This window comes from Nicotiana tabacum, chromosome 22 (genome assembly GCF_000715075.1).
Source record: "Nicotiana tabacum cultivar K326 chromosome 22, ASM71507v2, whole genome shotgun sequence".
Lineage (NCBI taxonomy): Eukaryota > Viridiplantae > Streptophyta > Magnoliopsida > Solanales > Solanaceae > Nicotiana > Nicotiana tabacum.
In genome coordinates, this window is record NC_134101.1 from 140,395,214 (window position 1) to 140,408,638 (window position 13,425).

The following is a 13,425-nucleotide window of genomic DNA, read 5'->3' on the forward strand; positions in this document are numbered from 1 at the left end:
AGAAAAAGTGAAGGCAGATGAGGAAATAAAAAAATGCACAGAACCTTCTCAGCTCTACAAGTGCTGATAGATCACAGAATCTTTGAACCAACTCGGAGCTCCTAGCTCACCAAAACTTGATAGATGTTGTTCCTATAGATACTCAAAAGGCAACATATGATACAGTACAATGGGAAGAGGGTACTAAAAGTAGGTCTGAAGCTATACAAAGTGCATCTGTAACTCTTGATATCCACTCAGATCCTAGGGAGCAGTCTTTTCCCAAGTAGATGGTATTCCACTCAAAAATGTTTTCCGTAAGAAAACAGTAGCTAAGGAGTGTCATCTCAAAACATTCTCTCCTGCTAGGCTTGGATAAGATGAGTAAAATCATATGCTAACAGAAGATGAGGCTGACGTTGGTGATGAGGCTGATGATGAACACAGTGTAGATTTGGTAGAAGAGGATACATGCAATCAACTTCTTAGTGATATCAATGGTGCCACAAATGTTGCTAAAAATGATTGATTCACATAGCCTATCACCTAGAAGTAAACCTCCCCACTACCTCACCAGAAGTAAGGCTTCCAGTATTAAAGCCCCACCAAAGTCAATAACTCCCAAACAGTGTCCATAATTAGTACAATGATATGGGATGCAAGAGGCATCAGAACTGTTGGTGCCATTAAGAAACCTAGAACCATAAAATAACTCCATAACTTATCCTCTATTGTATTCCTTGAACCTTTCCTTGATAGCACTCACATCAACCACTATAGAATACAATTATCCATGCAACACTCTGCCTCCAATGTAAATGATAAAATATGGATTTTCTGGGATCAGGATTTCACAGGCATAGTCATTGATCATGATGAGCAGCAGGTGACCATTGCACTGCAGCATACTGAAGCTGCAGAACCTTTCCAAATCATTGCCATCTATGGAAAATGCAAAATAACCTTGAGAAGACCACTTTGGGAAACCCTGAGACAGAAGTCCATGACATGTTCAACTCTCTGGTGTGTCATTGGAGACTTCAATGTGATTGCATCAGTTGAAGAAAAGATTGGGGGTCTTCCTAATAAAATGAATAAAATCATGGAATCTTGAGCTTGATTGAAGATTGTGGATTTGTGGATCTAGTTTCTATGGTCCAAGATACACTTGGTCAAATGGGAGAGGCCAAGGCTCTATTGTATGGAAGATACTGGATAGGGGATTGGTCTATGATAATTGGCTAGTATCCTATCCTGCAACAACTATCACTCACCTCTTCTCTGCAGGATCTGACCAAAACCCTCTTTTTTGGAAATGAATATGACACGAGATACATGCAAAAGATACTTCAAGTTTCCAAATTTCTGGGTTGAAAATGAGAACTTCCTTTCATTAGTACAGGAGGTCTCGAACAAAGAAGTTAATGGCAATGTCATGCGGATTTTTCACCAAAAGCTTAAAGCTTTGTCAAATGCTCTAAGAAAGTGGTCTAGATAACAATATGGAGATATTTTTCTGAAAGCCAAAGAATATGAACACAAGTTGAAGGAAGCTGAGATGGTCTGGGCTCAGACCAAAGATGGCAATGATAGATAGAACTTTCATGAAATTCAATCTAATAAATATTACATTAGGTTTTTAGCTTAATTTATTAAATTAATTATTTTTAGAAGTCTTTAATTTAAGTTTTAATTAATTAAAAAGGGAAAAGAAAAACAATTAAATAAAAGAAAAGGAATGGAAATGAAGAAAAGGAATTTGGGCCAAACCCCTACACCCATGAAACCCGTTCGAATTGCCCCAATACCCGGCCCAAAGTCACACTGACCTGGTCTACCTCCTAACTCAACCCAAACGACCTCGTTTAAGTTAGTTTCGATCTGGGCCGTCGAGGTTATGGGATCAGACGGCTAAGAAGTGGGGGTGGCTTGCTATAAAAGTGTCCAAACACACCCTCCTACCCCCTCATCGTCTCTTTCACAGGGACTCCAACCCTCAAACCCTAATGACGCCGCCTCCATTTCCACCACCTCAAGGTGGCGGCGACCACCTCTGTCCACCACTAAAATTACACCCCGAAACCACCAAGACCCCCTCTTCCCAAATCCTTACTCCATTCCCCTCGAATATAGCTAAAACTCTTCAAATATTGAATCTGAGCTCAAGCCCTAGAAGCCAAATTGCGACCAGCGCATGCAAGGTTAATGCTCCAGTTTCTTATGAGTGTTCAGTGCCGATTTAATCACAAAACAATGTTATTTGCTTGTTCTTGACAAAGAACGGGAGATTGACATTATTTCACGGTTTAAACTGGAAGACCAATCAAGTTCGAGCCTTGAATCGGTGAGTTTCTCTTAATCGTTTGTTTGTTCTTTCACCTCCTGTTCTTCTTCGTCGTTTTCGCTCCGTGTAGTTGAGCTTTCCTCCTACTGAAGCTAGCTTGAACCCAGCTTCTTTTCCTTCGCAAATTGCTAATATATGTGCTCCGATTTTGTCTGCTCATTTCTGCTTAGGTTTTAGGGTTTAATTTTCTGATTTTCCCCTCCTTTTACTCACTGATCTTTTATAATGTAGTATTTTCTATTTTATTTGTTTCATTTTTTTGTTTAATTGATAATAATCAATTCTGAGTTTGATTAGTTATAATTAACTCATGCCTAAAATCAGGGGTGCTTGTGTTTTGGATTTGTTCTGTCTCTGGTTTCGAGTACTCAAGCCCTCATAAGCAACTATGGTCACCACTGACCTAGTTAAAGGGGTTGGTTTAGTTGGGCTTTGGGTTAACTTAACCCAAGTTAACAATTGAGGGGTAAATAATAAGGGTTTTAAGGGTAGTCTAGGAAATCCAAGTGGGAATATTTTAGTAACTGAATAGGAAGCTTCTAGGAAGCTAGGGAGGGGGAACTGATTTGAAGTTCTAAAATTTAAATAAAAGACTCTTAAGCAAAAAACAAAATTTGAAAAGGGCTGAAGTGCAAAAATTGACTCCTTGAGTCTGCCCTAGAAGCTTACCTATAAAGGCATCCAAAACTTGCCTTTCAAGGGAGACTAAAAAAAATTTGGAGAGTTGAAAATTCAGAAAAAACAAGGATGGCTAAAGATCTTCACTGAAAGTTACTATTTCATTGAGTTTTTTTTTGTGATTTTCTAAGTTCCCAAATTCGTGAAATGGTTGCTGATCTATCTGGGGCTGAAATGGTTTGATTTGGTAGTTTAAGAGTTTGGTTTGAAGTTCTGGTCAATTTTGGTGATTGTTGCACCTCATTTTCTGGGTTTGAGCTGATCTTGGTGGGATTGATTTCTGCTACTGTTTCGCTGCTGCTCAACCACTGATCCATTACTTCTTTGTTTCCTTTCAATATCTAGGTAAACCTATAAACTATGGAGAGCAATTGATTATAACGGCTCATGCGCGAATGGAAGTTAGAATGAATGTGAAACTGATTTGAACCGTGCTTCTTCTGTTTTTCTCATTTATGTCTGTAGTAAATATGGATTTGTGTTTAGCATGTTCAGCTTTCGAGATGAACTAGTATCATTTGAAGGTGTGAATGCTGGATTGTGAGATTTTAGCACTGTGAAAACATGAAGAAGTTTGGATTGGTGAAAACATAAGGTAAGTCATTAAAACGGATATGGTCAGGGCTCTCAAGATTTTAACATGAATTCCTTTTAAAATTGAAATCAAGGGGAGCCGTACCAAACAAAATGACAAGTGCATGGCCCTCACTTGGTTGATATTTTAATCCTTAGAATTCGAGACGTGTCATTTAGCAAATTTTCCATGGCCCTCGCAAATTTGCAAACGCGTAGTTGCTTTAGGCACGTTGTTTTAATGATTTACCTTCCTAAACTCGGGTGCGCATTTATGTGACCTAAATCCAAATCTCAATGATGTTAAAATATATCAAAAAAAACACGGGTACATTTATGTGACGTGGTTCAAGACGTGTTTTAATAACGTTGCAATCTTCTTAAAAATGAATAAAGGCGGATATAAAGTTAAAATTGAACCATAGGGTAAACCATGCATTAAAATCAGTTAATTAAGCTGAATATAATAGTTGAGAGACCATTCTAGAACCACTGAACCCGGGAATACCTAACACCTTCTCCCGTGTTAATAGAATTCCTTACTCGGATTTCTGGTTCGCAGACTGTTAAACAGAGTCAAGCTTTTCCTCGATTCGGGATTTAAAACCGGTGACTTGGGACACCATAAATTATCCCAAATGGAAACTCTGAAGAATAAATAATTAATCCCGTTCGATTGTCACTTAAATTGGAAAAAATTACCTTATATACCCTTCTCCGGGGTGTAGGAAAAAGGAGGTGTGACAACTCTGGAAACTCTGCTGGGAAGAAGAATCCAGAATCTTTGGTTCAGGGTTCAGAATTCGAGCTTAGATGAATTGTTATATTTGGATTTATCTGTTATCTGATTTTATTACATGTTTGGGCCTAATATGCTAAATAATGCCTTTACCGCTTTGATATTATCTGAACTGTATATAAACTGCTACGAAACCCTTCTCTTCTCTTCTTCGGGGATGTGTTCGCTGGTCGAGACTCCCTACTCTGTTAGTGTCATACCTTGAAATAAGAAAGAGGCTCGGACAAGTTACTAAGCCAGATGGCCTTTTGGTTCCCAGTACATAGCCCTCTCCTCGACTCGAGTTGTCCGCTCGGGTACATAGTCTAGTACATATACCCAGGTTTTGAACCTAGAATAACTCAACCTCATGCCGGATCCCTAGTAGGAAGGCTTGTTTGCATCATGTGCACTTGACTTTGGAGACTCAACACAGGGGTTGGGTCTGTCTAGGACAGGTATACCCGAAATGTAAAGACCATTATGATGCATCTTACTTACTACGTGTGCATTCATTTGCTTCGGATTTGCATGTTGACCGGCTTATAAGGAAAATTTAGAAAGGTTAATGAGATGGTTGAGAGGGATAAGTGCCTGTTTTGAAAAATCAGTGTCCCAAAACATACTGAAACACTGCCGAAATTTTGAAAAAAAAAAGAAATTTTGTGGTTTTTAAAGAAAAGAAAAAAAAGGGGAAAATCTTTGTGTTTTTAGAGAAGAAAAATAGTTGGTTTTATTTTGTCAAAATTGCCTGAACTACGCCAGTTTGATTCTCATAGGGTGTGAGATACGTAGGCAACCCCCATCGGGTCTAACTTCCTTTTTGCAAAATTTGCCCGAAAAAAAAACAAAAATTTTACTTATATTATAATGGTTAAGGTGATGCCATTTTTGTCAAAAATAACCGATTGTCCCTAAAAGGACGTCGGAAGGCTGTTTTTGCAAGAACAGCTGCCTTCGATCTCTTTTTCAAATTTTTAGCCGATTAGCGAGCACAACCTTAAAATCTTTCCCTGGAAGTGCTGAAAGGCCGTATTTGCAAAACTAGGTTTTTACTTTTGAAATAAAATCTGAAAAGTGTCAGCTTTGTTTTTGAGTAAATTGAATCGTGATTAACCACCCTAATAAATGTGCAGAATAAGCATGAGTCAGAATTTGCCAATAACAGTCCTGAACAAGATCCCTTTGGAATTGTATATGTGGTGGGATGATCTGGGTAAATCGGGACAAGACACGGTCAATCTATACCTGGGAGGCCTCACTGGGTTGCTGAAGATTAATCCTAGGGGAGACATCATAAAGGCGTTGGTTACATTCTGGGACCCGGCCCACAACGTATTTCACTTCTCAGATTTTGAACTTACCCCAACATTGGAAGAAATAGCCGTATATATTGGGGGTCCCAAAGTTTCTCTGAGACACCAGTACCTGATTGTTCCAAGGGCCGTAGCCATACACAGGTTCCTAGATTCTTTGAAAATAAGCATGGGGGTCCACAACCCAGACCCGGCAGCTGGTTTTTGTACTTTGCAGTTTATATACAACATATATGGTCATATATGGGGGTTCAACAAGCCGAAAAACAAAATTTGCAGCAAAGGAAACCACCTTAAGTGGGAAGAACACATGTGTTTTGCATTTATGGTGGTCTTTTTGGGACTTTTGGTGTTTCCTAGAAAAGATAGGAATATTGACATACGAGTAGCCAGGGTTGTCAGCACTTTGCTCACTCAGGCCAAGAGCACCCTCGCACCCATGATAGTAGCTGAAATCTTCCTCGCTCTCACAGCTTGCAAATCGGAGGAGACTTTTTCAAGGGGTGCAACGTGTTGCTGCAGATGTGGATGATCGAACACTTACACCATCGTCCTCAATTTATGAGTTATGGGTCGACAGAGAAAACATGTATAGAGGAATTTTATACGAGGGTTGATGGGATCAGCTTGCCAGAAGGGGTTATAGAGTGGATAGCACGCCTCCATTCCATCACTACAAATCAAATAGAGTGGACATTTGGATGGCTGCCTGTGGATGAGATCATATACATGACAGCCGCTGGGCCTCATTTCCTCCTAATGGGACTCAGAAGTATCCGGCCTTATGGCCCATATCGGGTTTTGAGGCAGCTGGGGAGATGCCAAACAGTTCCGAGAGATGAAGATCTTAGTGCCCAAGTAGTCTCGGACTTAACGGTCAGTTTGATGAAGCAGCGGTCCGCCAAATTTGGAGTGAATGTCAATACTTAACAGCAAATACCTGTGTACGTGATCGATCCAAAAGTGAGCTTTCACCAGGGTACCTGGCTTTGTATAGAAGAGAAATGGAGTTTGGGAGGCCGGCCAAAAGATCCAACCTCCATGAATTCGTTGAGGCGTCGCAAGAACAATGGGCTTGGTTGGCCAAGGAGAATGAGTGTAGGGCCACAATAGGAAAATTGGAAAAACAAGTCAAAGAACTTCAATTCGAGAATAGCTTGCAAGTCGCGGTGAACAAAAGAGAAAAGATAAAGCTAGCCAAAGAAAATGAGGCCCTTCGAGCCCAAATTCAGAAAATGAAAATAGCGGCAAAAAACCACGCCCGAAGTGCCAAAGATGAGAAACTTATAGATAACCTGAGGTAGAAAGTGTGACTATAGTTTTGATTTGAACAAAGCAGAAAGTGAACTAGCCAGGGCTCAAAAGCAATTGGTTAAAAACACAGATGAACAAGCACGCCTGGTCAAACAGTTGAAAGAAAAGTACGACAATGAGGTGGCGGGATTAAAAAAGAAGGTCATTACCGCGGAGAACAAAATGATCAACTAGGCGAAAGATTTCGAGGTTGAAAGAGAACATTGTTATACAGCATTGGCACAATTACAAATAGATTTGCAACAACTTCAAGAGCAGAATCATATGGCCAAGCAAACTTTGGAAGCCAGGGCCCAGCAGATCGGGCATTTGTTGTAAGAAAAATGTGTTATAAGAGAGAGAATTAGAACTATCATCGATTACATTGTTGTGAAGTGCCAAGCCTGTGAGGATATGACTCGCACCACCTTCTTTGTGGCAGTGATGACATTTGTTAAACAAATAATGAGTGACTTGGATAGACTTCAAAGGGATCTTGCATATAGGCCCGCGGCGAGACCGAATGATGTCCCGCGGGCACCAGGAGCATTAATGTATTCATGATTTTTCATTTGAGTCTATATTTCCTTTTCCGTTGGAGTCTGTCAGTTGTTTTGGGTCTGTATTTTCTTTCTGCTGGAGTCTGTCAATTGTTTTCGAGTCTATATTTTCTTTTGTTAGAGTATGATAGTTTATTTTTAGAATCTGTATTTCGTCTTTTCATCAGCGTCTGCTAGTTTCTCTTGGAGTCTATTGGTTTTGAGTCTTTGTAATCAAAGCATTTGCTTTTTATGAAAATTGAAAATCCCAAAAATATTTTATTATTTACTTTCACACTTATCTCCTAGAACTACGCTCGGTTTGATTCATACGGGGTCATTATACGTAGGCAATCTCCATAGGATTTGACCATAACCAAAAGAAAAAAGAGAGAAGAAAAAGAAAAAAACGAGAGAGGAAAAACAAGAGGAACACAAGAAAAGAAAAGAGAGAAAAATAAGAAACCATGGGAAGGAAACCACAAGAGATCAAGCAAGGAAAGGCAAGAGTGAATAGGAAAAAAAGGGAAAGGAGAAGTTGCAAATGAAAAATAAGGAAAAGTCGGTATGACGGAAGCAGCCGATCAAATGCATAATAGAAACAGTTAATTTCTTAGGTGCATTCATTCCCCAAAATGAGCGGTTACCAATCTGTTAAAGCCCTAATCGCTAACAAGGTTGTTATTGATGTATTGAGTTCCAGGCAGGTGGTTATTTGATTGGCATTCTGGCAACTCACTCATACAACACCCGATCAAAAGACAGGCTGAATATGGCCAACCAAGAATTGGAGGCAAGTATTGTTGACCCGTTAAAAGAGGTGGAAGAATTGGATGTTAATGCGATGAAGGAAGAGATGTATAAGTTAAAGCAGCAAATGGTTGAAATGTACCAAGCCTGGGCAAAGGGGCATCCACCACCGGTTTATCCCGCCAACCCTACTTATATCCCACCATCGGCCCAACCTTAGGAGCCTCCCACTGTGAACTCATCTCCAGCCTTTACCTTCTACCAACAATGTCACGGCACCACTTCCCATACATCACAAGCTCCTCCACCCAGACAAGTCCTGCACCCTCCTCCACCAATCACTCCTGTTTTTGTGGCACCGCTACCTGCTGCATTACACCGATCTTCCAGTGAACCTCTGTTCCAAACTCACGACAACCAGTATTACCCCCCCCCCTCCCTTGCCCACCTTCAAAGCTCCAGAACCATATTCTTACACCCCTCATCTTGACCTCCCGGCAGAGACTGAGAAGCCACCCAAAAATCCCTAACATGAGGAGATGATCAGAAAGGTCAAAAGCATAGAACAATTGTTTAGAGATATGAGGGGGTTGGGAGGTCAAGTAAGTGTGGCCTACAAGGATTTATGTTTGTTCCTGGATGTTCGGTTATCATCAGGGTTCAAGATGCCCAAGTTTGATTTGTATGATGGGCATGGTGACCTAGTAGCATACTTAAGAGGATTTTGTAGCAAGATGAGAGGAGCGGGTGGAAGAGATGAATTACTGATAGCATATTTCAGCCAAAGTCTGAGTGGATCAGCATTGGAATGGTATACCAGACAAGATCACAGCAGGTGGTACACATGGGACGACTTGGCCCAAGCCTTCGCCTGCCATTTTCAGTACAATCTTGAAATTATCCTAGACCGACTGTCATTGATGATGATGAAGAAGAATCCCGGTGAGAGTTTAAGGGAATATGGATTCCGTTGGAGATAGCAAGCAGCCAGGGTTGACCCTCCGATGAAAGAAAGTGAGATGGTTGATTATTTCTTGCAGGCCTTGGAGCCCACTTATTTTGGTCATTTGGTGTCCGCAATAGGCAAGTCCTTTAATGAGGTTGTAAAAATAGGAGGCATGGTTGAGGAGGGACTCAGGTCCAACAAGATCATGAGTTATTCAGCAATTAAAGCGACCACCCAGGCCATTCAAAACGGTACTGGGGTGTACTTGGGAAAAAGAAGAAAGAGGATGTTGCGACAGTCGAATCAGGAACTTGGGTCGGGTCCAGGGGCCCTTCACGTTACTACAACCAGCCTTGACCCTATCACCAAACTTACCCCTACACTCTATATAGCCTACCACAACACTATTACCCACCACTAGATCCCCATTTTTCCATCCATCATGCACAAGCATACCCTCAACCTCCTGCCCACACGCAATGGCGAGCGCCAACTCCACAAAATCCCTACCCAGCCCCACAAAATACCTATCCACCCCCGAGAGCCTACCAAAATCCCCATGGAATAGGTTTCAGGCCCAATCAGTCCACCAAGAATGAGAGGTTAGAAGAAGAAGACTTTCACTCCATTGGAAGAATCATATACCAGTTTGTTCCACAGGTTAAGGCAATTGGGTATGCTGAGTCTGATCGAGCCCAAACTACCAAATCCTCCCCCGAGAAATCTTGATCACTCTATGAGCTGCTAATATTGTTCTGGTGCTCCGGGGCACGACACAGAGAAGTGATGGCAATTGAAAACATCTATTCAAGAGCTCATTGATACTAATCGGATTGAGGTCCAGGCTCCAGAGGTACCTAATATCAACCAGAACCCATTGCCAGCCCATCATGAGAAAAATATGATTGAGATAGTGCATAAGGGAGGGGAGCCTAAGAAGCCTTTTCAAACTGTTATGATGATTCGGTCCAGTGAAGCCAGGCCATTTGAAAAATCAACAAGTCAGAAGTCTATGATCAAGTTGACTGGGGCAAATAGTGAACCATCTGTGGTGGTCAAGAAGGGTTCATCAAGTGACGTTCCAGTGAAACATGAAAGAGCAAAGTGGTTGTGCCAGGAGTAGCAAACAAGCCTGTGGTAGTTGTGGAGGGTGCCCGCATAGATCTTGTCATTATCAAGCCGGTAACTCAATTACTGATAGTCAACAGCAAGGCAATCCCGTGGAATTATGAACGAATGACAATGACTTACAAGGTGAAAGAAGTTAAAGAAGAAGTTTGTGAGACCCATGGTTTGACTCAATCGGGGAGATGCTCTCCCCCCGAAGAGTTGAGAAAAGCTAAGACCTCCAAAGATAACCCAATATTGGCGAAGAAAGCTGTGACCGAGGATGAAGCAGAGGAGTACTTGATAAAGATGAAAATGTAGGACTATTCCATTGTGGAGCAGTTGAGGAAAACACCTGCTCAAATTTCATTATTGTCATTATTGATCTATTCAGACGAGCACCGTCGGGCTTTGATGAAGATTTTGAATGAGGCCCACGTTCCTGACAAAATCTTAGTAAACCACTTGGAGAAGATAGCTAACAAGATATTTGAGGTAAACAGAGTCACTTTTTCTGATGATGAGTTGCCCGTGGAGGGTACTGAGCACAATAGAGCCCTCTATCTGATGGTGAAATGTGAAGATTCAGTGGTTACTTGGGTACTCGTTGACAATGGTTCCAATGCGAACATTTGCCCCCTTTACACTCTGAACAAGTTGAAGTTGGATGATGAAATAATTCACAAGAACAGTATCTATGTTAGGGGATTCGACGGTCGAGGTAAAGATTCAGTCGGGGACATAGTGCTTAAGCTTACAATAGGGCCAGTTGAATTTACTATGGAATTACAGGTGCTCGACGTGACTGTTTCTTACAATCTGCTGTTAGGTCGACCTTGGATTCATGTTGCCAAAGCGCTCCCGTCAACTCTGCATCAAATGGTCAAGTTTGAATGGGATAGATGGGAAATTTTTGTGCACGGCGAAGATAATTTGTGTGTTCCCAGTGATGTCATTGTTCCACTCATAGAGGTTGAAGACGACAAGGGGCCATGGGTTTATCAGGTTGTTGTCACGGTATCGGTAGAGAAAATTCCAGAAGGGAAGTGCATGCCAACTCCAAAGGGAGCTGCTGCATCAGTCATGGTAGCCGTTGAAATGTTGAAGAATGGTTTTGTACCGGGCAAGGGTTACAAGGTATTGTATAGCCGGTTTCTCTTCCTAAAAACTTGGATACATTTGGTTTGGGATTCAAGCCCACAGTCGCAGACATAAGAAGAGCCAGAAAAATGAAACAGAGGGCATGGGCCCTTCCAAAGCCGGTCCCGCGTCTTTCCAGATCATTTGTCAGGCCTGGTACTAGAAAGCGCCCAGTAACAACGGTTCCCAGTTCAGTGGTTGATATGGATGGAGATCTAATTTAAAAGTTCGAGAGGTTATTCGCCAATGTGAACATGTTGGAAGTTGGAGAGGGTTTGAGTAAAGCGGATGTGCAGTTTGTGGGGCCTAGTACAAAGATTAACAATTGGGAAGCTACTCCTCTTCCTACTCGGAGGGAGTTTTGGTAGTTTGCTTTGATCTTCTTTCAGTTTATCTGGATTATTCCAGGGTTGTAATTCAGATTCTATGTTCCGTCCATTTGGATGTATAAACCTTGTTATCTTTAATTTCAATAAAATGCAATTTCCTTTCCTTCTTTATTCCTGATAGTTTTATTTTTGTTTTTCTTTTCTTCCTTGTACAGTTCTTTTTATGCTGGTTTCAATGACATGACATGCTTGAGGAATCTTCGGCCCAGTATTAAAAGCCAATCTAATTCTGAAATAGTAATTCAAGAAATAGAGTGTGATGGTGAATCGGAATATGACGAGGATGAAGCCTTTGATGAGATTAGTAAAGAATTAAGCCATTTTGAAGAAAAAACCAAGCCTAACCTGAGTGATACAGAAGCAATCAATTTAGGGGACCCAGATAATATCAGAGAAACTAAAATAAGTGTCCATCTTGAACCACAACTCAGAGAGGAGATAATTAAAGCACTATTCGAGTATAAAGATGTTTTTGCATGGTCTTACGACGACATGCTGGGTCTAAGCACTGACTTGGTGGTTCACAAATTGCCCAGTGACCCGGCATTCCCCCTGTCAAGCAGAAGTTGAGGAAATTTAAAACTAATATGAGTGTGAAGATTAAGGAAGAGGTCACCAAACAGTTTGAGGCCAAAGTCATTCGAGCCACCCGATATCCCACCTGGTTAGCCAATGTTGTGCCTGTGCCGAAGAAGGATGGCAAGACCAGGGTGTGTGTTGATTATCGAGATCTCAGCAAGGCAAGTCCCAAGGATAACTTCCCATTGCCGAACATCCATGTATTGATCGATAATTATGCCAAACATGAGATTGGTTCTTTTGTGGATTGTTATGCGGGCTACCATCAGATCTTAATAGATGAGGAGGACGTAGAAAAGACGGCATTCATCACGCCATGGGGAACATACTGATGTCGGGTCATGCCATTTGGTTTAAAAAATGCTGGGGCAACCTACATGAGGGCAATGACGACCATATTCCATGACATGATACACAGGGAGATCGAGGTTTATGTGGATGATGTGATTGTAAAGTCTAGAAAGCAGTCTGACCATGTCAGAGATCTGACAAAGTTCTTCCAAAGGCTTCGCAAATACAATCTCAAGCTCAATCCTGCAAAATGCGCGTTCGGTGTTCCGTTTGGAAAGTTGTTGGGATTCATAGTCAGCCACCTAGGCATTGAATTAGACCCGTCTAAGATCAAAGCTATCTAGGAATTGCCACCCCAAAGAATAAGACTGAGGTGATGAGTCTGTTGGGGAGATTGAATTACATCAGCTGGTTTATTGCTCAGCTCACGACAACTTGTGAGCCTATCTTCAAACTGTTAAAGAAAGATGTTGCGGTCAAGTGAATAGATGAATGTCAGGAAGAATTTGATAATATAAAGGGGTACCTGTCAAACCCACCTATGTTGGTCCCGCCAGATCCAGGGAGACCTTTGATTCTGTATTTGACGGTCTTGGACAATTCATTTGGATGTGTGTTAGGTCAGCATAACATCACTGGCAGGAAGGAGCAAGCCATATATTATCTCAGCAAGAAGTTCACATCTTACGAGGTTAAGTACACTCATCTTGATAGGACGTGTTG